The sequence below is a fragment of the Octopus sinensis genome, linkage group LG2, assembly GCF_006345805.1.
Source record: "Octopus sinensis linkage group LG2, ASM634580v1, whole genome shotgun sequence".
NCBI classification, from domain to species: Eukaryota; Metazoa; Mollusca; class Cephalopoda; order Octopoda; family Octopodidae; genus Octopus; species Octopus sinensis.
In genome coordinates, this window is record NC_042998.1 from 155,062,414 (window position 1) to 155,088,199 (window position 25,786).

General features: G+C 37.0%; 1 protein-coding gene and 1 long non-coding RNA gene across 2 annotated transcripts in view; one reads left to right on the forward strand and one right to left on the reverse strand.

The window, feature by feature from the left end:
• Window positions 1-25,786, reverse strand: part of LOC115226447 — a 577,012-nt gene that overhangs the window by 163,055 nt on the left and 388,171 nt on the right. The gene's annotated exons all lie outside the window — the stretch shown is intronic.
• Window positions 6,924-8,405, forward strand: LOC118762065. Its single transcript, XR_004997849.1, has 3 exons — window positions 6,924-7,073; window positions 7,542-7,546; window positions 8,394-8,405. It is a non-coding gene; the product is annotated as an uncharacterized LOC118762065 (long non-coding RNA).

The following is a 25,786-nucleotide window of genomic DNA, read 5'->3' on the forward strand; positions in this document are numbered from 1 at the left end:
ATATTGCTGAGTTGTTCAATACAGTTTCACATAATAATTGAACAAGAGTAATTATAATGAAGAATATTTGTAAACAAACTTGGCAGGCTGGCTGCCTATGGTTGTCAGCAGCATATGCATTTCCAACAGTCCGTGTGTGTTAGTGTGTTCTTCCATTTAATATCTGTTTTACCATGCTAGTAGGGATTCGAACAGAAGGTTATTAGAGGCATGATTTTACATTCAGTTGCTTTTCCTGTTGCCAACCATTACCTGTTTTTATAGTAAGGGTTTTTTTTTATTCCAGCAGTCTTCAAGACTACAAAGCAATCAGTTACAATGTCATGAAGGAATGTCACTATTTACCTATATAAATAGTCACTATTTATCTCAAGTGACAAGTATAGAATATCCATATTTATATACATGCACATACATACTCATACACACACAATAAATTTCATAGTTTTTGTCAACCGTATTTTCCTCCCAGGATAATGGTTGGCCTAGGGCTACAGCAGAGGGCACTTACCTCAGGTGCCTGTGCCTAGTCATATATATAAAATTTTTATATGTATATGCATATACATGTGTGTGTATTTACACACACACACACACACACATGCACACACACACACACACACACACACACACACACATACACACTATAGTCTGTATCAATATGAAATTATACAGAACTTTGGGATTAAGGTATTGCAACATCCCTTCTCCTCAAAATTGCTGACCTTATGTCAAAATTAGAAAGCATTATTAAATATGATTTATAGGATGTTACTTCAAATTTCATCAAATGAATAACATGTTACTACATACTGGCACTCCGTTGCTTGTTACAACAAGGGTTCCAATTGATCTGATCAACAGAACAGATTGCTCGTGAGATTAATGTGCAAGTGGCTGAGAACCCCACAGACACATGTATCCCTTCACATACTTCGCAGGGAGATTCAGTGTGATACAGAGTGTGGCAAGGCTGGGTCCTTAAAATACAGGTACTACTCATTTTTGCCAACTGAGTGGACTGGAGCAACATGAAATAAAGTGTCCAGCTCAAGGACACAATGCACCACTGGGAATCGAACTCACGACCCTATGATCACGAACTGAATACTCTAACCACTAAACCACATGCATGTTAATGTTCAGAATATCATACATCATTCAGGCAAAAACCATGTTCTTAATTCCACATAGATATGTTATTTTGGGTAGCAGCCACTTTCTGTCATGTGCATTCTAAATGTGACAAAAGGGAAATAACTCATGTGGGTTATTTTCTTTCAATTCTATCATATTATGCCCATCTTTGTCATAATTTCTATGGTTGGATGCTCTTTTTACACCTACCACTTTATAGTGTACCAGATGCAATTTTCATGGCATCAGCTCTAAGTAACTTAGACTAAAGATATTAGCATTGTTGCTGTTTGGGTCGATTAGCAACAACTTAATTCTGGATACTTTTTGCGCAGTATACTTTTTGCAAGCTGTTGTGGTTACCTTGCAGTTTGCAAAGCAAAAGAGAGTATCCAATGACAGAAAGGAATGATTTTATATGAGAGGATGATAATTGAGAGAATGACAAAATGGGGTCAAAGTAGAAAAAACAGAGGAGGGGAGGGGAAAAGTAATTTCAGAAATTAGTGTGAAGGAGATAGGGAGTGGATAATGTAGTAACAGTAATAGGGTGAGTTGTGTAGGTGGACACAGCAATGGGATGGATCAGTCCATCTGTCATACAAGCATGAGCTAGACAATGGTCTCATAGAATGTATAAGTTGCTTATAGAAGGATGAAGTGAAAATGTTTTATAAAGTTTTACTGTTGAAGTTAAGTAGTTACTGAAAGGTTTGCTTCTTGTCAAAATATAAGTCCCTCAGGTATTTGTTTCATATATGGAGTTTGGCAGTATATTGCCAAATTCTTTTTCAATATTTACATATGTAGTGATATAAAGGTGCATGGTTTAGTGGTTAGAGTGTTGGGCCCACAATCACAATTCCTGGACTGGGCTGTGCTTTGTGTTTTTGAGCAAGACACTTTATATCATGTTGCTCCAGTTCACTCAGCTGTATAAATGAGTTGCAATGTCACTAGCATCAAGCTATATTAGCCTTTATCTTTCTCTTGTACAACATTTATGGCATGAAGAGGAGAGGTTGGTATGCATGGGCAACTGCTGGTTTTCCATAAACAAATTTGCCCAAAATTGTACCTTGGAGGGGAATTTTCTAGGTGCAATCCCATGGTCATAAAGGGGGTCTTTTTACATTTGCCAAAATAAAATCTAGGTATATATTTATGTATTTACTTGAAACTTTGATGCTTGGATAAAGGAACATGCCGATATAGTGCACCAAGTTGCCATCTGAATGATTGCATTAAGTAATGCCTTATAACTGCAGCTGAATAAACTTCACTTTAAATATCTCTTAATGGAATAATTAACTAATTACACGAGTGATTAATTATAGTTTATCAAACTTCTTTCATTACAGCCTATGAGCTTTTATCATCATCATCATTATCATCGTTTAACGTCCGCTTTCCATGCTAGCATGGGTTGGACGATTTGACTGAGGACTGGCGAACCAGATGGATGCATCAGGCTCCAATCTAATCTGGCAGAGTTTCTACAGGTGGATGCCCTTCCTAACGCCAACTACTCCGAGAGTGTAGAGGGTGCTTTTACGTGCCACTGGCACAAGGGCCAGTCAGGCAGTACTGGCAATGGCCACGCTCAAATGGTGCTTTTTACATGCCACCTGCACAGGAGCCAAGTCCAGCGGAATGGGCAACAACCTTGCTCGAATGTTTTTTCATGTGCCACCAGCATTTTCACATGCCAGTCTGGCAATGACCATGCTCAGATGGTGCTCTTAGCACTCCACTGACATGGGTGCCAGTCATTGAATTTGATTTGATTTCAATTTCACTTGCCTCAACAGGTCTTCACAAGCAGAGTTTAGTGCCGAATGAAGGAAAGGTACGTGTAAGTGAACTGGTTACACCCCTAGCATAGGCCATGGGTTATGGTCTCACTTGGCTTGCTGGGTCTTCTCATTCACTGCATATTTCCAAAGGTCTCGGTCACTAGTCATTGCCTCGGTGAGGCCTAATGTTTGAAGGTCATGCTTTACACCTCATCCTAGGTCTTCCAAGGTCTACCTCTTCCACAGGTTCCCTCAACCACTAGGGTGTGGCACTTTTTCACACAGCTATCCTCATCCAGTCTCGTCAAATGACCATACCAGCACAGTCGTCTCTATTGCACACCATACCTAATGCTTCTTAGGTCCAACTTTTCTCTCAAGGTACTTACACTCTGTTGAGTATGCACACTGACATTACACATCCAGCGGAGCATACTGGCTTCATTCCTTGTGAGCTTACACATGTCCTCAACAGTCATGGCCCATGTTTCACTGCCATGTAGCATGGCTATTCGTACACATGCGTCATACAGTCTACCTTTTACTCTGAGTGGGAAGCCCTTTGTCACCAGCAGAGGTAAGAGCTCTCTGAACTTTACCCAGGCTATTCTTATTCTAGCAGCTACACTTTTAGTGCAACCTCCCCTGCTACTGACTTGGTCACCTATGTAACGGAAGCTATCAACTACTGATAATTTTTCTCCCTGGAACGTGGTGGAAGTTGTTCTCTGCCCATTTTCACTGTTTATTGCTCCTGAGCATCTGCCACATACAAAAACTATGTTTCCAGTTAGCCTTCCTTTGACATTGCTTGCACCTCTTATGTGTCCATAGCTTACACTGGATACATTTTATAGAGTTTCTAACTACACCTTTTCTACAGATTGAGCAGGGTCATCTACCTGAAGGGATTTGTGGTTTGTCTGCCTTCCTACTTATTAGGACTTTGGCTGTAGCTAGGTTGACTCTAAGGCCCTTCAATACTAATCCTTGCTTCCACACCTGAAACTTCACCTCTAGTTCTGATAGGGACTCAGCAATTAGAGCAAGGTCGTTAGCATAAAGGAGCTCCCAGGAATATCCTGTCTTGAATTCCTGTTATGATAAATAGGAGGGAGCTGAGGACTAAACCTTTGTGGATCCCAACCTCTATCCGGAATTCTTCACTGTACTTATTGCCAACCCTCACCTTACTGACAGCATCCATGTACATGGCTTGCACAGCTCTCACTAACCATTCAGCTATCTCTAGTTTTCTCATTGACCACCAGATAAGAGATCGGAGTACCCTGTCAAAGGCTTTCTCCAGGTCAATTAAAGCCAGGGTACAGAGGTTTATCTTTGGCTAGGTATTTCTCCTGCAGCTGTCTTACCAGAAATATAGCATCAGTGGTCTTTTCCCTAGCACAAACCCAAACTGCATCTCATCTAAACTGACTCTCTCCCTAATTAGTTGGGCTATGACCCTCTCTGTGACCTTCATTACCTGATCCAACAACTTGATACCTCTGTAATTATTTGTATCTAAAGTGTCACCTTTACCTTTGTAGTAGTTGACTATAGTGCTGCTACACCAGTCATTGGGTATGACTCCTTCGTGTATCACCTGGTTAACTATATGGGTGACTAAGCTATAGCCAACACCACCAGATATTTTGAGCATCTCTGTAGTGATTCCTCATGGGCCGGGGGCTTTCCCTGTCTTCATACTCTTAATTGCTTTATCTACCAAGGCACTGTCAACTCGGATAGCTGGTCCCTCTGTTGGGTCGACATTTGGCAGACTCTCTTTCTCTCATTCATTTTCTTTATTGAGCAACCTTTCATAGTGGCATCTCCAAATCTCTCTTTGTAGCCTCGTTTAGTGCAAGTGAACTATCATCCATGCGGGCATATTTCTCTCCTACGACATCACGATTCTCTCTCACACACTGTCTTGCAACACGAAATATCTTGAGTCTTTGGTCCTCACAGCACAGAACACTGGCAAATTTTTTTTCTTATCGGCTTCCCCTCTGGTTAAATAAACCTGTCTCCCAGCTTCCCTTTTGGCAGTCTAATACAGTTCCCTACTACCACCGTTCTTCCAGTCCTTCCAAGCCTGTTTCTTTTCTCTAATAGCCCTGTCAACAACATTGTTCCACTAACATATTCTTCTGGGTTGAGAGGGGACTTTGTACCATCCACAGATCTGGTCAGTGGCCCTTAGCAGATTGTCCTGTTGAAACCTCCAGTTGTCTTCTATATCGTGTGAAGCTATATCCTCTTCTATTTCGTCAAAGGCTTCAAGTAATCTTTATATATATAAAACTGAGAATGTGTGTCTGTCTGTCTGTCTGTGTGTTTCCCTAAAACTTGAGAACTACACAACCAATTTCATTCAAATTTTACACATGCCTTACTTAGGGTCCATGTAGTTTCATGGGCAATAAAAAATGTTCAACTTCTTGCCTAGAGCGAGCCCATAGCAATATCATATCTTCTCCACTATTTCAGTATTATGTGTTAAAAGTGAAACAAAAACATTTCTCTATTTTATGTCAGATACTTTCACTTTAACAATAAAAATAATAATAATTGAATTATATGTAGTAAGTAATAATTAAAATCAAACTAAAGTATAATATTATCGTAACATAACAAAAGTAAAAATATAGCAATTGGTATAAAATTGCATCAATGACTTGAACTTGAATCAGTGGTTTCACATGAATGGGAATAAATAAAAAATAAAATTTAAGTGGAGAAATGGAATAGTCCAGATGGTGGTGTGCATGGCTTTTACATTAGATTATTTGCTAATTAGCTAGCATTAAGCATTCTACTGAGTATCGCTGTTAGTTTATTTCTGATCCATAAAGGCCTATAGCTTCAACAGAGTACTGCTTTTTGGTTTACCGTAAGGTTCGTTGTTATTATCATTTCTGTTTAACTATTGTTATCACGTTTGTTGGTTCCTCGTAAGGGAAGCGTTGTTGTGTTGCATTTGTTAAATAATTGTAAACCATAACCCTCCCCCTTTGGGAGAAGGAGCTTTGGTTATAGTTTAAAAATTGAATTATGTCCCTGTTTGGGAAAATTGACAATATTTTCACCGTTTACACGGAAGTATTTTTGTTAAAATGTCTTTGATAGAAGAAAGTCAAAAAATGAATTTCGCCGTTGGATTGTAGCCACACTTCTATAGAAGAGGGAGGACAAAATACAATTGATCGAAATTACAAGAGACGGGCTAACAATTCCAGTCTGTTATATATTTTGAGTATTGTTATCACTAGTGATATCAAGATATAACTTTGTATTTTGTATTTTATGTGTAGATGTATATATATAGATGTACATGTAATATGTACACATATATATACACATATATACATGCACTAGCACTATGACCCGGCAACGACGGGTCTTTAATGCTAGTATGCTAAATCTTTGTCCATTTGCAGGATCTTTAAGTCTCCAGACCCTTCTCCGCCATACTGGTCGTCTTCTGGGCATCCATTTAGCCCTGATCCTGAAGTCGCTAACTACCAGTCTATAATGTGGGGCACATTCTTCACCTGGGAAGGTTTTAGCCTTTATAAGTAGCCATCTTTCCCTTTTTCTGGCAAGGTTGTAGTCAATTTGACTAGTGTGTCAGCCAGAATGGTAGGTGACTAGCAGATTTCCTGAAGTTAGTATTGCAAACCATATGATCATTTGCATCGCAGATCTCCAGCAGCCTGGTTCCCTCCTCATTGTGTGAACCAAAACCTTAGCCTCCATATATGCCATGGAAGCCCCCTGTATGTTGTTCAACACGTCCATTGAAGTCACCAGCCACAAAGAAAAGGTCCCGGTCATTTGTCAACAAGTTAGTCTGCAAGAGGGTGTCATAAAATCAGTCTTTCTGTCCATCGGGTAGCCCCGGCTGAGGGGCATAGGTCGAGATAATGGTTGCTAACCCATGATGAAGGACTAATCTAATCTTAAGTATTCTGTCGCATACTCTGACTACCTCGATTACCTTAACCCATTTCTCCACAAGCAGTATACCCACGCCCCCAACCCTGTCAGTGTTCCCTGTCCAGAAAGTCTTGTACATGTGTTCATTGCCTGTGAGGAACCTAGCAGAGCCTCCTCTCCACCTTACTTCTTGGAGTCAGCACATATCGACACATCTCCGTTCAAGCATCTCAACAATCTCACCAGACCTACCTTTCAGTGTGCCAACGTTGATAGTGCCAACCCTGAGGGTGTGGGAGGTATGGGCCTGTGAGACCCTGGGATGGGGGACAGCAGCGTCATGTACCTGAAAAGAAAGCTTGTGTTTGGCAGAATTCATAAACAAACAATAGCCTTCAATTCAACCTGCATACACTATACCATCATATTTATGCACTGTATGATCACTACCTTACACAGGAGATAAACCCTAAGTAGGAGTGGGGATGGCATAAAGCCATTACAAGTGTTCATGGGAGACAGCCAAAGGATAGGAACTTCCGGTACAGGTGGAGGGGGTGAGAGGGCGGGTGTGCCGTGAACTAGCAAATTTACATGAGAGCATCTTCTGGGTATGGATTCTTTCGGTGGAGGTATTAAAAAAATCGAGAAGGGGAATCCGAGTGCATGTGCTAGTTTATATAGGGTGGAGTGGTGGTGGAGGAAGAAGTATTGGCAAAAAGAGTGGTAATCAAAAGAGAGAGAGAGAGAGAGACAGAGTGAGGTCGAGGGAGAGAGAGACAGAGTGAGGCAGAGAGAGAGAGAGAGAGAAAGACAGAATGAGGCAGAGAGAGAGAGAGGGGGTACCAGAGTTAAGGTGGTCAGAACAAGAGGGAGAAAAATATTCTTTTTGGATTTGGGTAGCATAATTTAACGAAACAGCAAATGTTGATAATACTTACTTTTACTTTTACTTGTTTCAGTCATTTGACTGCGGCCATGCTGGAGCACCGCCTTTAGTCGAGCAAATCGACCCCGGGAATTATTTTGTAAGCCCAGTACTTATTCTATCGGTCTCTTTTTGCCGAACCGCTAAGTGACGGGGACGTAAACACACCAGCATCGGTTGTCAAGCAATGCTAGGGGGACAAACACAGACACACACACATACATATATATATATATATACATACGACAGGCTTCTTTCAGTTTCCGTCTACCAAATCCACTCACAAGGCTTTGGTCAGCCCGAGGCTATAGTAGAAGACATTTGCCCAAGATGCCACGCAGTGGGACTGAACCCGGAACCATGAGTAAAATAGAACAATAGTAAAATAGAATTGAAAAATCTGAGTTTTTGGTTAGCCAATCTATGACTGTATGTATGTATGTATGTATGTGTGTATGTGTGTGTGTGTGTGTGTGTATGTATGTATGTATGTATGTATGTATGTATGTATGTATATATATATATATATATATACACACATACAAATCCTGTCTACTATAGACACAAGGCTTGAGATTTGGGGGAAGGGGTTAGTCAATTGCTACTTATTTCATTGACCATGAAAGGATGAAAGGTGAAGTCAACCTCGGTGGCATTTGAACTCAGAACAGAAAGATGGACAAAATACCAGTAAGCATTTTGTCTGGTGTGCTAACAATTCTGCCAGCTCATCTTTATGTGTGTGTGTGTGTGTGTATTCTTTTACTTGTTTCAGTCATTTGACTGTGGCCATGCTGGAGCACTGCCTTTAGTTGAACAAAACAAACTCAGGACTTATTCTTTGTAAGCCTGGTATTTATTCTATCGGTCTTTTTTGAGAAACCACAGGGACGTAAACATACCAACACTGGTTGTCGAGTGATGGTGGGGGGCAAACACAGACACACAAATACATACATACATGTGGTTGGGAAACATACACATGTACATATATACAAATACCTGCATAAATCCATACATACTGACTTATATACATATATGTACTCATATTTACATATTGCATACACCCACACATATTTACACAGAAACAAGTACAAATATTTACGCATGTATATATACATGAATATCAGCATACATACACATACATACAGTTATATTTATGCACACAAATATTGAATAGCTTGTTAATGGTAGTTTTCATCGAGCATTTGCTGAAAATCAGTTTACAGCTCAATCTTACTAAGGAAGACAGTGAGCAAGTATCAACAATTTCAGCTGAGTTTTGAGTCTTGTTAATATATAATCCCACAAATCAATCATTTTACATCACCCTCTTTCTCCTCAGCTTAATGACAACCACTGTGCTTATCATCTATCTATATTATACTAAAAGTCTGTGATTGCTTGATTATATAATTGTCATCATCATCATCATCGTCTAGCATCCGCTTTCCATGCTAGCATGAGTTGGACGATTTGACTGAGGACTGGTGAACCAGATGGTTGCACTAGGCTCCAATCTTGATCTGGCAGAATTTCTACGGCTGGATGCCCTTCCTAACGCCAACCACTCCGAGAGTGTAGTTGCTTATCTGTAATTTAAAACAGCCAAACCAATGCAGGATGAGAAAATAAGCTGAAAGTAAGTACCCCTGAAATGTGAATACAAACAGAATAAAATAAGTTTCGTGTAAATCAGACTGTGGATTCCTGAGTTATGCGTTTTTTGGGGGTTTGTTTCCACAAATTTAAGCAGTGAAACCTGGAGTTATTGCCCTTTACTGTGAACACCTGGATAGTTTTGTTTGCATGCTTGCTTGTGTGCATACTTGTCTGTAATGTAATACAGCCAAACTGGCGCATAATGAGAAAATACTTTGAAAGTAAGGTTTCAATGAAATGTGAATACAAACGGAATAAAACAAGTTTTGCGTAAATCGGACCATGAGTTCCCGAGATATGCATTTTTTTAGGTACATTTATAAATAGCCACACCAGCACATAATAAGAAAAATGCTTTGAAAGTAAGATACCATTGAAATGTGATTACAAACAGAATAAAACAAGTTTTGTGTGAATTGGACCACAGGTTCCTGAGATATGTGGTTTTTCGGGTATCTTGAATTATTGGTGACTCAATGGGTCACAGGTAGTCTGGTCATCATTATTATTGCTGCTACAGCTTCTGGTAAATAGTACATAATTTCATTAGTGTTATATAGCCTGTTAATTTTTTAGTAGTTTTTGTCTAGTGTTTAATTGCAATCACTAATTTTATAGACCTAATACATATCTGCATTAGTAGTAAATGATTTGCTAATTCTTTGATAGTTTTGTCTAGTGTTTAATAACAATTGAAATTTTTACAGCCTTAATATGCTTCTTGTTAGATGTAAACAGCTTGTTAATTTTTTTGGTAGTTTTCATCTAGCATTTAATAGCAATCACTATATTTACTACTTTAATATATATTTCCATTAGGAGCAATTAGCCTGTTAATCCTTCAGTAGTTTCCATCTAGTGTTCAACAGTAATGGCTGTGTTTGCAGCTCTATATTATTAAGAAAATAATAATGTGTATGGACCATTTTATCCCCTTCTCTTGCCCATCCTGCTTTACTGCTAACTCTTTGAAGTACATACGTTTTGTTCTCCTAGCAGCTCATAACCAGCCTTTCCTTTTTGTGTATAAACACAATGCATGTGTGTGCATGCAGATGTTTATATATATATATATATATATATATATATATATGTAAACATAACTATTAGCAACATAAACAGTATTAATAGCAAAAGGTAATAATTATTCCCACTTAAAAATGGATGTTGCATTACAACATAGAAGACTGTGATAGTTACCATGAGAGAAACTTTCATATTGGCTTTCAGTGCATAAAAGCATTCTTGTTTATATTGCCAGTGACACCCACTCATGTGATTTCAGCCTTCCCTGATCTTGTCAATGGTAGATGCTCAGACACTAGAGATAACAGTAATGTCTCTCTGCCAGTGGATACCTCTTTTCAGAACTTTCTTCAAACTTTAGATAAATAATGTCAGACCTCACGTTGATTCAGTAAATGAAAAGCTATACTGTGATCATTGCCTTAAAAGCACAGCATAGTGATACAGAGATAGCTTGCTTCCTGAATGCTGCCCAATCCTTCACTATCAAAGTTTAAAAGGAACTGGAAGCTACTGACAGGGATCTAGCATCAGCAACTAAACACAAAACATATGCACAGGATCCTAATATCACCCAAGAAATAATTGACAAAATCCCTGGAAAGTCATTCAGAGCCATTGCAAAGGATCTCAAGGTTTCAGAGTGCATCCTCAGAAGAGTTGTGCATGAGGGCATCTGGTACAAGTCATTTGTGATGTGGAGGAGTCAGTTAATGATAAATGTGGCAAGAAAGAATTGTTTAACGCATGCAAAGCACTTGCAAAACAAGTTAAAGCATCAAGAGGCTAGAATGCTTTAGTTTTTCACCAATGAGAAAAACTTCAATCAGGACCAAAAGGTAAACTGAAGGAATGACAGATGGTAATGCAGAAATCCAAATAAGGTTCAAATGATCATGCATATAAGTTCCCAGCAACTGTGATAATTCTGGGAGTCATCAGCAACAACAGAGATGTCATACCTCCTCACTGTTTTTCACAGTCAATGTTGCTGTCTACACGGAGGTGTTGGAGAGAGAACATAATGGAAGATAGTATGTCTTCCAACAAGACTCTGCACAATCTCATAAGGCTAGGACAATTCAAGTATGGATTAATGCCAATTTCTATGATCATGTTCTCCCAGATACACGGCCTCCTAGCTCACCAGACCTCAATTAACATGAGGCATAAGTCGAGAGAGAGGCCAATCAACACCTCCATAACATCATACAATCTTTCAAGACTGCCATAACGAGCACTATGTTCAAAATTGATAACAATCATCTGATTCAGGATGTCACTGTTTCCAACTCTGTACTGAAGCAGTCATTGACACTAACAGTGAATTCATTGAATAGGTGTGATAAAAGGATTCTCAAGATTTTTTGTACCAACTTGTTTTTATATACAGCTTTTCTTTTATGAGCTATGCATCTTTTTCTAAATTCATAAAAATGACCTCAAAAAGCTGATGCATTTGGGACATATATCATCATATAATGTCTACCTTCCATGCTGGTATGGGTTGGAAGGTTTGACAGGAACTGGTCAGGCAGAAAACTGCACCAGACTTCTGTGACAGTTTTGGCATGGGTTTTATGACTGGATACCCTTCACCAACCACCTCGCTAAGTGGACAGTGCTTTTCAGGTGGCATCAGCAGAGAAAAGGTCAGTTCTGGCATGGTTTTTACAGCTGAATGCCCTTCTAAATACAAACTGCTTTACAATGCAGACTGGATGCTTTTTACATGGCACCAGCAGTGGCAGGGTCACCAAGAAACTTGCAAGACAACAAATCTTTGAGAGAGGAGGTGATATTGTGTCAGAAAATGAAAGGTTAGAGTATGACAAGAGAGATAGAAACAGGTGTCTTGCTGTAAAGGTACATATGGAGAGAGAGAGAGAGAGAGAGAGAGAGAGAGAGAGAGAGAGAGAGAGAGAGAGAGAGAACTGAATCCCTACTTGTATGCTAAATTCTTCACTGCATTCATGGCTGACTCTCATCTTACTGACACCATCATTGTACATAGCATCATTGTAACAAGCCATTGTAACAAACCATTCGTCTACTCCTAGCTTCCTTAGAGACCACCAGGGTGTTCTAGAATATACTACCCCAGTGCATCTGTCATACAGAGAGTTTATGCTCTTTGTTAGTCTGCTTGATTCTGCTACATCTTTTGTGTGTCCATAGCTTACATTGAGTGCAGTATACAGAATTTGTACCTACTTCTTTTTGGCATATCAAGCAAAGTTGTTCCTCTAAAGGTACAAGGGTAGTGTCTCCTTTCTTACATTCTAAAAGTTTTGTCTTAGCTAAGTTTACTAGGATACCTCACAATTCCAAATTTATCTCCCATGACTGGGATTTCCTCCCTAATTCCCTCTGGATTCAGTTATGAGCACTAGATCATCAGCACATATGAGTTGCCATGTACAGCTAGCCTTAAACTCCTCTGTAATGGTCTGTAGGACTATGATTGACAACTAAACCTTGATGTATTCCAGCCTTCACACTAAATTCTTCAATGAAGTTGTTGACTCCCACTTTACTTACACCATCTGGATCTCTTCAGCTTCACTCACTGATTTTTAAATTATAATTTTTAACCAAACAGTTTGAAACTTCATATACTGGGGTAATTTCTCACACTGAACATGGTTTACTTTCAGCATTTTTGACATAATTTGTATTTTAGAAGTTATTTTGTGTTAAAGTTGTATTTGGATAATTTTAACAAATTAACGACGTGTGTTCAGCTGAAGAAAGCTAGTAATCGAAGAGCAACAACTTCCAGGTCGTCTCTACTAAATGTCACCACTCTGTTCTATTTTTAATTTTGTTTACTGTCTGAGTTGCATATTACACGCTTTACTTCCTTTTTTATTTTGCTTTTTGATCGCCTCTTTGTATGAATGGTGAAAATGCAAATGTACAAAGAGGTGATTGAAAAGCAAACAAAGCATGTAGTATGCAACACAGGCAGTAAACAAAAATAAAATACAACAGATTGGTGAAAATAATCACAAAATTAACACAGGTAAATGTACAAAGAGGCAATCGAAAAGCCAAAAAAAAGCATGTAATATGCAACAGGCAGTAAACAAAAATGAAATAGAACAGAATGGTGACATTTAATACAGATGACCCAGAAGTTGTTACTCTTCAATTACTATCGCAAACAGCAGTAGCATTCTTCAGCTGAATACACATCGTTGATTGGTTAAAATTAGCCAAATTTCACAACTTTAATATGAAATAACTTCTAAAATAAGAAATTTTGTCATAAAATGTTGGAAGTAAACCATGTTCAGCATGAGAACTTACACCAGTATACGAAGTTTCAAACTGTTTAGTTAAAAAAATTAATTTTTTTTGCTAAATATGAAGTATTTACTGAAGAGTAAATCTATTCAATAAACTCGCCATTGGCATCAACTACGGCCTCCAAACGACTACGGAATCTCCTGCGACTCTTCTGGTTGGTCTCCTTGTTTAAGTTGGTGAATGCTGCCATAATCCTTGCCTTCAGTTCATCTTTGGTGTAACAAGGAGTTTAGTTGGTCTCTCACTCAACTGCACCCTACACATAACAATTAAGTGGGTTACAGTGTGGGGAGTTAGGTGGCCAGATGTTAGGGGTGATGTGGTTGCAGAAATTGTCTGACAGCCATGACTGGGTTCTCCTGCTTGTGTGGTATGGTGCAGAATCCTGTTGCTAGACATAGTCTTCTACCAGCCACCTTCTTGACCCAGAGCAGCACTACCTCCTCCAGGCACTTAATGTAGGCCTCTGTGTTGAGTCTGAGGCCGTATAGAAATAGAAGTATAATGTCACCATCACTAGTGATCACTCCAAACACCATGATGTTGACTGGATGTTTGATTTTTATCACTCTCGGTACATATCCTCAGATTAACACCCAAACACTCTGAAATGTTTGCACTGGAGCTTCCAGCATGAATGCCAAGCAGTACAGCGTGTCATTTCCAAATTTCTAGTAGAGTAAATTGTGTCATGGTGCTGTTTTTCTCAGACAGTGCCCAACTGACCCTACTATACTGTGTAGTTGACAAAATCAAAAATATAAAATGGCGACAATTTACTCATTGCACCCTGTATATATATATATATATATACACGCACACACTTTGTGGCTTAATGTGCATATATATATATTTAGTATGCTGCTTAATGTACATACACCCACCCACACATGTTGCTTTATACTGAATGTATGAAAAAGGTTGTTCAATAATATAGTGTAGAAAATATGGTTTTTTTTTAATTGAAACTGAAGCTGAGACTTTGTTTTGCCTGAATAATGCAGTGACATGAAACACAAGTCACAAAACAAACTCTCTGCTACAGTTTCTGGAAAAAACACCAATATATATGTGTGTGTATGTGTGTATAAAGAGAGAGAGAGAGAGGTAGTAATGGAAGTCAATACAATTAGGTTTGATATATTAACATGGAGCACAAAAAATACAGAATAAAATTCAAAGAAAATATGTAATTTCTTAACTCAACAGCTGTTTCAGGAGGTCCAGAGTTATGTAATAATCATAATAATTATTATTTGCAGATGAAATGTGCAAAAAGTCATGGGTATGTAACCAGTTACATGATGATATTAAGACCAGGAACTTATGTACCCTCCTGTAACAAGGAACTGCATAGGAATTATAAGCATGCTAACCAAAATGATCTTAAGGATATCAATGACCTCCACTGTAAGCTGATTATGACCTTGGACTACTTGACTGAATGGAATCTTATACACCTTGACCCCTCCCCTTCACTCTGAAGAACCATAAGCCTTCAATGAAGGTTTATTTGTCCCACTAAATCTAATTTGGGTCACATTACTAAATGCATTATTGGATGGATTATGTCCTTAGTGAAGAATAAAGTTAAACTTTCCCTTTAGATCAGCACTGGTGATGTCATCACCTGGTTCCACTCTCTTTCTAAAAAATCTCATGCATACTTTTTTCAATTTGATATATTGAGCAATTATGTTTTCATATCCTCTATTCTACTAAATAAGGCCCTAATTTTTGCTTCTTTCTCTCTTGGCTGGATATCAACATTATCTTAGCAGCTATAAAAACACTTCTGTCTTTTAATAACAAATATTGGTCCTGTAATTCCTGTACAGACCTCTTTGATTTTACAATGGATTCCTTGGACTCTGCTCGGGTTACTCTGCTTGGGTTGGACATTTTCTTCTCTCTCAAATATACAATGTATACCTAGCCTATCTCGAGGTTTATATAAGGACAATTTTCTCCTCACAGCCACAGATATGTCTTGGTTGTCTGTTGAATGCATCTAGAAGGTGCTCCACAAGTTTTTAAAAAATTATAAGCTATCTCATTCAAAAACAGTAATAAAGTAGCTGACTCCTTAGATGTGACTCTTGACTTACATGCTAAAGCCTATTACCCTTACAATAAGTCAGTAGAAAATGCCCTGCAGTCAACACTTGTCCAGTATTCTGGCTGTCCCAGAGGTTGAATAATCTTCAACCTCCCCAGGTTGGCCAGTCCAATGCTACACCAGATTTTAAAACCTCCAGGAGCAGAAAGCAGATTTTATGGCTTGCACCCCCATTCTCTCTTCAGCTAAAATCTTTACCCAAGCCATTTTTTGAAATCCTAAGATCTGATTTCCCATCACACCATAAATATTACCCCACATTAAACAAATCTCATACTCTACAACCCCTAACAGGGAATCTATCATAGATGCAAACTCAGCTGCGTTATTGTGGGCTCTATGAACTGCTCATCTGACCCCTACCCTGACCTAGGAGATACTAATACTATAAGTTTCAAGAATCTTACCCACTTTAACAACAGTGATATTAGTGTCATTGCCCTTTGTTTGTGTATCCATAAACTTGTGACTATAGTAATGCTCCCTCTCAGCTCCATACTAGAAATGATAACACCTTCGGTCCTACCTCAGGGGTAACTGGTTGTGTGAATCAGCATGGGAGCAGATTAAATATAAGCCCACTAGTAGTGGGAAAAACCTGTAATTGTCAGATCTCCCTACTATGTCTGTTAGATGGATTTTATTTACACTATAATGTGATATATGTTGGGTCCTAACCCTATGTTCCCACCAGGTTTGGGTCTACATTGGTGACACTGTTGATTTCAAGTATTGCTACCAGGCTCACCTGAGCTCATTCTCAAGTAGAACCTCTAAACTATCGACTTCCCTAGCTACATATATATACACTACCTCAAGTCCCAGGACATTTCCTATACTTTGTCCTGCTCCAAAGTTTGAGAGGATACTCCATATAATGCTAACCATCACATTTGTAATTTATGGTGTTGGGAATTGCTTGCTATTTTACACCATTTATATGACATATTCTTCTCATGTGAACATAAGTTTTATTCCACATTTGCTCATTATGTTAAGTCTTTATTATTTTCCCTACATGTGGCTGAATCTCTTTACTATCTCCAAACATGTAAGTACCAATTTTAACTCTCCTTGTAGCACATACTCTTTCTGGGTTGTTTCATGCAAAATCAATGCAGGTGCCGGAGGTGACTGACACTGGTTTCTTTCAAACTTTGCATGCTAAATGGCCTTCTTATGAAACCTTTAACCCTTTCGTTACTATATTTCTGACCAAAATACACCCCTTATGTGTTTCAATTAATTTCTAACGTAATCATAAATTTAGTCTGGTTTCATTAAACAACTATAACTTTTTTATTTATCAATATATCAACGTGAATTTTGGAAGATAATTTAATGAAATGTTCTCAACCAATTCTATACTATAATTTTTGTCACAAAGTGACTCTAATTGCAGGTAGATACAGGTAAATTCAACAAAATATAAAATTATTAAAATTTTGTTCAAACATCGCTATAGAAAATGGGTTATTAGCTAATATTCAATTGGGTATACAACAAAATTTTACGATAGAATTTGTTATTCTGGGTAACTTTCTGATACCCATAATAATATTTATGGCAAAATAGTCTTAATTTCATTCTTTTTGTTTACATTTAGCGTAACGGTTTGTTTCTGCCATAATGATTTCAAATAGGCTCATTCGAAAAAGTAAAAAGAAATAGTCTAAGGCTTTACTCTCCTGGGAAAGTCTGTGGCTTGGTCCAGTTTCTTCAGAAAAATCACCGAAAGAAACAGTTTTTAAATTTTCACTCCATTCAGGTGCCAATTCATTTTCTTTATTGCTGCTGGAGCTCTCGGATTCACTGTTTTCACTTTTGGAAAATGAAACATCAGATTCATTATCAAATACCACGTGCTTTTTTTTTTCAGTCATAGAGTTAGATTTATGAAGGTCTTCAGTAGAAAATCCTTCGAATTCTGACTCGCTGCTTGATATAATGAAATTCGTATCCATTTTTTGTCAGAATTACAAATTTTGAAAACACAATAGGAACAAATTTCGGAAAAAAATCTCCCAAAATTCACGGAATTAAAATTACACTTCGATTTTTGTACAAAACTGTAGTTGAACTCTTTACGAAGTATAATACGTGTTTTCATGAATGTACTAAAGAGATTTGCTCTGATATTCTCATTTAAATATGAATAGGTAAATTCGGGCAGTTTTGGGCGGCTTGGTCACATTAACCAAAATTTTTTTCGGGCGGTTTGGTAACGAAAGGGTTAAATATGAAATTTTTTTTTACCTGACTCCAATATTTGAAATTTTCAAAAAAGTGACATTTTTTTCAGTTACACAAAGCTGTCATATCTCAGCTACTATTGGAGCTAGAAAGGTCTATTTTTTTTCATTTTAAAGCCTTTAAATAGGTCTACAACTTTTGTGTAGTGAATGTTTTCCTTACAATAAAAGTAAAAAAGTTGACCTAAAACTTTACCTTTGATCTTTCATCGGTCAAAAGATGTGGTCATTGATTTTTTTTTAACTTTGTCCAGATATTGCCCTACCTAGTCCCAACTCACATACAAAAATTCATACTGGGATCTCAGTGGGAGCTGTAGTTATAAGGTCTTCTCTTGACTATGATTCACGTTATACAGCCTAATTAAATTACTTAATTCTTTTTTTTTCCGATTAGATATATATATATATGACCATTTTAGTTAATTCCTGGTTACAGAAGGATTAAAAGAAAGATTTTATAGCTAAGCAAGAAAAGTGTTGTGACCCATTTAAAAAGCATAAAGCACCTGTGAAAACAGGTTTAAGAACAATAACAGCAGATTTTGCAATAAAATATCCTAAAGCAAGGACAAAAAATATGTGACTTTTGCAGAAAAACTTTGCCCACATTTCAAATTGAACCATCATAGAATATATGAGAGATGATACATCAACTATCACTGAAGTGACTTCATCAACAAATGTATTCATAGAAGAAAATGCAGAATTAGAGATCCTCAACAACGCTCTGTCTGAAATTGGAGAATCTCCTCACCAAAAAAAAAAAAAAATAGATAGATACTACCATCATGTATGCTGAGAAAAAAGAGAAAAAATTTGAAAAGGCTCAAAAGATGCAAATCATAGAAGGGAAGTCAATGAATCATCAAAAGAAAAAGATCATCACCCTGAAAGTGAAATAATGAAACAGTTAAAAGAAAAATTCACAACAGAAAAAGGATCAGAAAAACTGCAAATTTTGACAATTCTGCCAAAGAGCTGGTCTTTCAGAAAAATCCCAAAGGAGTTCAATATACCTGATTACATGGCTAGACAATGAGCAAGAGATTTTATCACATCCTAGCCATAGAAAAAGCACATTTCCTCAAGAAACTGCCAATTGTGTTTCTCAGATTTATAAAAATGAAGTAAGCAGAGCTATGCCAAGAAAAAAGGATTAAAATCAGTAAAAAAAAAATGGAAAAAGAGTCCATGAGCAAAAGTACCTCATACTTTGTAACTTAAAGGAAGTCTCCAAATTGTTTAACCTTTTAGCGTTTAAACCAGCCATATCCAGCCTAAATATTCTACCTTTTTTATATTTTCCAACTGGCCAGATCCAGCCTCTCACACCTACCATACAGTGTCATTCTAAAAACCAAAAAATTGCATCATTGAAAACTCAGTACAATGTGAATAAATAAGCATTACATCTAACTGAGTAATCTGAATGCCAAATGGTTAAATCAAAAAATCTTGAAATCAAAATTAGTTTCCAAAAATTTGCAGAGCTAAGGCCAAAAGAATACATACTTGTAAGTAGTGCAAGTACACATAATGTATGTGTATGCACCATTCATCAGAATGTCAAACTAATGATTTCTGGCATGAAACTATCTGATTTAACCAAGGATATGAAGTTACACTTGATTGATTATAAACAATGTTTGGAATCAATTACTTACAATCCAACAACAAATGACTGCTACATAGGCAACTATTGAAATTGTAATTCTTTACTAGAAGAGCTTAAAAAATTCTTACATGAAATGTTTAATGTGATGAAGTACAGTATAAGCAATGGCTAACAGCAGACAGAACAATACTAGAAAATTAAAATCAACAGATGATTTTGTTGAAATTTTCTGTCAAAAGCTTAAAGTACATAAAATGCATGAATTCATTGCAAAGAAATAACCTAAATTTTGAACTTGAAGAAAAGAATATTTAAGTGAAGGAGAAATTTTAGTCATAGCAGATTTTTCAGTGAATTATTCATTCATCTTGCAAGATGTTGTACAAGGATTTCATAGGAGCAATGCCCAAGCCACTATGCATCCATTTGTTTGTTATTATAAACAAAACAATGATGTGACTAACATCTATGTTGTTATTATATCTGACTGTCTGAAGTATGATACAGTAGCAGTCTATCTCTTCCAAAAATAGCTGATAGATTTTCTTTGGGGCAAAGCCTTTAATATCAACAAAATTATCTATTTTTCTGATGGTACTGCTTCACAATATAAAAATTGTAAAAATTTTATAAATTTATGCTACCATTCTGTAGCTTTCCAAACTGATGCAGAGTTCTTTGCTACTTCTCAAGGCAAGGGACTTTGTGATGGCTTAGGAGGTACAATTAAATGAATGGCAGCTCAGGCAAGTTTACAATGCCTTTTCAATGAACAAATCATGACTCCACAACTTTATGATTATGGTCAGTAAAACATCCCTGGAATTAATTCTATCTATTCCTCAAATGATGAAATGCGTAATGAGGAAAATCTATTGAGAGAGAGATTTAGAAATGCAGGAACAATTCCAGGGACACAAAAGCTGCATCCCAAACTCACCTTCAGAAATTAAGGTAAAAATGATATCCACAATAGATAATTATACTAAAATTAGAATCTCCATGCAAGATGCTATTCAATTTGAGGGTATAAAAGGGTTTGTAGCGGCAATTTATGATGGTAGCTGGTGGTTAGCCTGTGTTCTAGAAACATACCCAGAAACTATGCAAGTAGAACTCACCTTTCTTGAACCTAAAGGACCCTCATCATCATTTCTGTATCCAAGAAAGTCAGATAAAAATATCTGACTTTCTGGGATACTGGGTTATTTAGACATTCTTTGTAAATTTGATCCCCAGAACTGCTACATGAAGAACATGTAGTTTGACAGAAAAAGAAGTGAAAAATGCATCACAATTATTAATTTCAAGAAAATTGTTTCATTAAATTTTGAAGATTTCAGAATTTCATCTAACAAGTACCTAATCATTTAAAGCAAGGCAAGAGTTGGAGGTTGGGATATGTGGCTTCATCTGCTAAGTTATCAGGAGTAGCCCCTTAGGTGATGGGGATGCCAACAATTTGTTTGATGATTCTAAGTATTGGCAATAGCGTTGCCACCACTGACGTTGCAGAGCTGAAGAGTAGTTACAATTAAAGTAGATGTTATTACTGAAATAATAAAAATACTTATTTTGATTATCAGCACTTAGTTGTTTCCTTCAAGCTCAAATTGTCATGCTTAGTAAGCGATGTTTGATAATGTCACTACTTTTCACTATAATTATATTTTTTAAAAATACTTCCTACTGAGATGCTAGTATGAATTTTTTTTTATGTGAGTTATGACTAATCAGGGAAATATTTGGACAAAATTTCAAAAAAGATCAATGACCACATCTTTTGTCCTATGAAACTTTATTATTTTTATTGTAAGGAAAAAATACACTAAACAAAAGCTGTAGACCTATTTAAAAATGCTTTAAAATGTAAAAAAAAAAAAGAAAAAAGAAAAAAAAAAGAAAAAGATGAGCTTTTTAGCTCAAGTAGTAGACGAGATATGATTTCTCAAAGTTATTGGAGTAACTGAAAAAATGTAACTTTTTTTCAAAATTTCAAATGGTCATAATTCAGCAAATATTGGAGTCAAGTAAAAAATATTTCATATTTAAAGGTCTCATATGAAGGCCATTTAGCATGAAAAGTTTGAAAGAAATCAGTTTCAGTGACCTTCAATTTTTTTAAAAATAGCATTAATCAACATACTTTTCTCCAATGGTACCCCCGCACCTACTCTTTTAGTTCAATGCTTATCTCTTCCTGCTTCTTTTTCTGGTCAGTTGACATTCCTAACTGCTTTATGGTATGCTTAACTTGACCACCCATGATGTTTGCTTTCTCAAGGATGATTTTAACTTTATCTCACCCCACTCTTTCTTCTCTATTTCTTGTATTCTATCCTTCTTCCTTTCTTCTTATGTCCTAGAAGCTCTCCTACCTTTTCCCCTCACCTTTGATCTCTTTCTGCTTCCTCCCTCCCTTTAACCACATGATTTAGGTAATACTACTATATAAACCATATTTGCCAATGTTCTATTGATGAAGGAATCCAGACACATTGTAACTGGTTACTGATTACATACCAATACATGCACATTTCATCAGCAAATTATGATTATAATTTAATTCTGATTTTCCTGAAACAGCTGTCAAGTTAAGAAATTGCATATTTTCTTCATATTTTTATTCTATATTTTTTGTGATCCATGTAGATATATTTATAACTTAGGCTAACTGTGTTTATCTGCATTACTACCTCCATTTCAGTCCAATTTGGATTTGTCTTATAGCTTTTCTTGACATTACCCTGGATTAAGAATTCAGAGTTAGAGATAAAATTAATTTGAGCACTACTATGTGTTTTCTACACTCCGCATACCTATCTCACCTATTGCCTATGTACAGATTCTGCCAAAAAACTTATACACACTTCAGGAAAGGAAAAAATCTGTATAAATATTTAACTCATATAAGTACCTCTATAAATATAAATATCTCTGTTCTATATTTAAGAGATGAGGAATTATGTACATTATTTACACTTGTTTGTTGTTAACAGAACGTTTTGACTAACATACCCTCCAGCCTTTATCAGGTATCTATGGGGAAATTTTTAACCTGGGTTCTCATTCCTAAGGTATTTGTTGTTGTTGTTGTTGCTATTATTATTATTATTATTATTCAGTTCACTGCCTGGAATCAAACTTGGAATCCTGGGGTTAGTAGCCCACACTCTTAACCACTACACCATATGACCTGACTAATAATAATAATAATAATGATAATAATGATAATAATAATAATAACATCGAAAAATACCTTAGGAACGAGAACCCAGATTCGAATTTTCCCCCAAACACCTGATGAAGGCTGGAAGGTATATCAGCCGAAACGTTATGTTAACAACAAGATGAGAACAAATATCTGTCAAATGTAAATAATGTAAATAATATAAATATCTCTTACACTGTTTTATCAAATTGCAACAACCCTGTTTACTGTAGTATGACATTTTCTCAACAGATGGCATTACCAACATAGCTGTAGCATCAAGTGATGTCTACAACATAGAGGACATGATTATCATTTGAGGAACATAAGATCAGTTTTAAAGGAATGTAAGATTATTTTAAAGTGGTATTTCAAATTTGAGAATGTTGTTGAAGTCCCAAGATTTTGGAGCTGTGAGTTTGAAACACAAACTCCAACACATTTGACAATTTCATAGATTCATGTTAAGTTTGAAGCACATGGTACTGTGTGTGATATGCATAAAGGAAAATCCAGCAGACCTTGTACAGCAACAAGTGCTATTTCCTCAGCAATGGTGCCACAGAAGTCTATCATACAATCTGCACATGAAACAGAAGCAGTACAAACATATGGTGCATTCTTAAAAGAGATTATTATATGCAATTAATGAAGACAGTTCAAAATAGAAGAATCCAGTTTTGTGAGTGGTTTCAACACATTGAAGGCAAGGATGAAGAGCTGGTGAGAAAGATTTTATGGTCTAATGAAGCACAATTTAAGCTAAATGGAATAGTGAACTGACATAATTGTGTTTACTCATCAGAAAATCTTCACATGCATGTGGACAAAGCAGTCAATTTACTGGGTGTTAATGTCTAGTGTGGTGTGTCATCTAGAGGTTTAACGAGACCATTTTTCTTTGAAGATACTGTTACTGGTCAGGCATAGCACCATCCGAACGTGACCGATGCCAGTTCCACTTTGACTGGCTTCTATGCCAGTGGCACATAAAAAGCACCATCTGATTGTGGTCGATGAAAGCTCCCTTGGCCCCTGTGTTATTGGCATGTAAAAAGCACCCACTACACTCTCGGAGTGGTTGGTGTTAGGAAGGGCATCCACTGCCAGATCAGATTGGGGCCTGGTGCAACCTCCTGGCTTCCCTGAACCATCCAACCCATGCCAGCATGGAAAACGGATGTTAAATGATGATGATGATTTTTCCTTTCCTGAAGTGCGTATACATTGTTTTGGTATACATACATACATACATACATACATACATACATACACACGTGTAAGTTTTATCAGAAATGGCATGTTAAACTGATTATTACCAATTGGTTGGTAACTGATGAAGAATTAGGGACCTTCTGTGTTTGTCTCCTGCCCAGTTGAACACTCAGTATACATCATGTCATTTGTTTATTTACCATACATTTGTTAGTTTATTATATATATGTATATATATATATATATATATATATATTATATATATATATATATATACATACACATACATATATATATATAAGCAAATAAGCTAGTCCTAAAATCTCTGTAAGAGATGAATGCAGTAGCTGTAGTACTGGCAAGTAATGTTTGTTGCCACTTCAACATGGCTGTTCTGTTTGAAAGGATGTTACTGCAACTTTTTAACCCCAGGAAATGTCTTCTTTGGGTTAAAAAATCGCAGTAACATCTGTTCAAATGGAGCACCCTTGTTGAAGTGGTGACAACAAACATTACTTATATATCTATCTATCTATCTATCTATCTATCTATATATATATACATATATGTCTTGTTTGCAAGACATATATGTATATATCATCAGTAAATCATAAATCCAAAAGAGAAGCACACTATAATTTATAGAGCAGTAGAGTGTTTAGATAAAGATAGTTATGACCAGTCTATGGGGTTACCGAGGGTTTCATATCCATAAAGTGCTTAGCTTTATGTCTCATCAAACCCTAAAGGCCAGTGACCAAAAACCTCTCTTCAAAGTGAAGAGAGAAAAGACTTTGTGGCTAGTTGTTGAACCTACAGACAAAGGTGAAGGGTCAAGTGCATGGGATTATCTCCCTTAGACTGCTATCTGGAATCTACCCAGTCTACTTCTGGGTCCCAGGATTTCAGTAGGAATCGCCTGAAGTATAAGCAGAGTCTGAAGACTTACATCCTGGAATCTAAGATGTTCCCTGGGTCAAGGAAGTTCTTTAATATCTTCACCCATTCAGCTATGCACAACTTGCAACGCTTGCTCCTGTTAATGTAGGGGGCCTGGTTTTTCTAGGATCTTCCATGGGATTATGTATGGAATTCCTTTCTCCTTCAGGTGTCACATGTGGTAGACCAAGGAAAACAACATTACACAGAAAACAACATTACACCCAGCTAAATCTGAGACTGGTCTGGTGAGCAAGCACATATTGGAGAACATCAACAATGACATAAGGAGAGCCACCAACCTCTCCCTATGGCACAGCACAAATGATGTGATTACATGGTTTAGTACCAACAAGGGAAGAGGCAAAACAAGGTTTAGCCAGTTCGACATAGTCAATTTTTACCCAAGGCACTTTCTTTTGCTAGGGGGCTTCACTGACATTAGCGACAGGGACATAAATGTCATCATGCATGCCAGGAAAATGTTACTGTTCAATAAAAGATTCAGCCTGGGTCAAGCAAACTGACCCCGTGGGCTCTTTTGGCATAGCAATGGGGACCTATGACAGCACTGATATATTGTACCTTGACGTATCAGCATTGGAACTATATCTGGAAATAGAGGG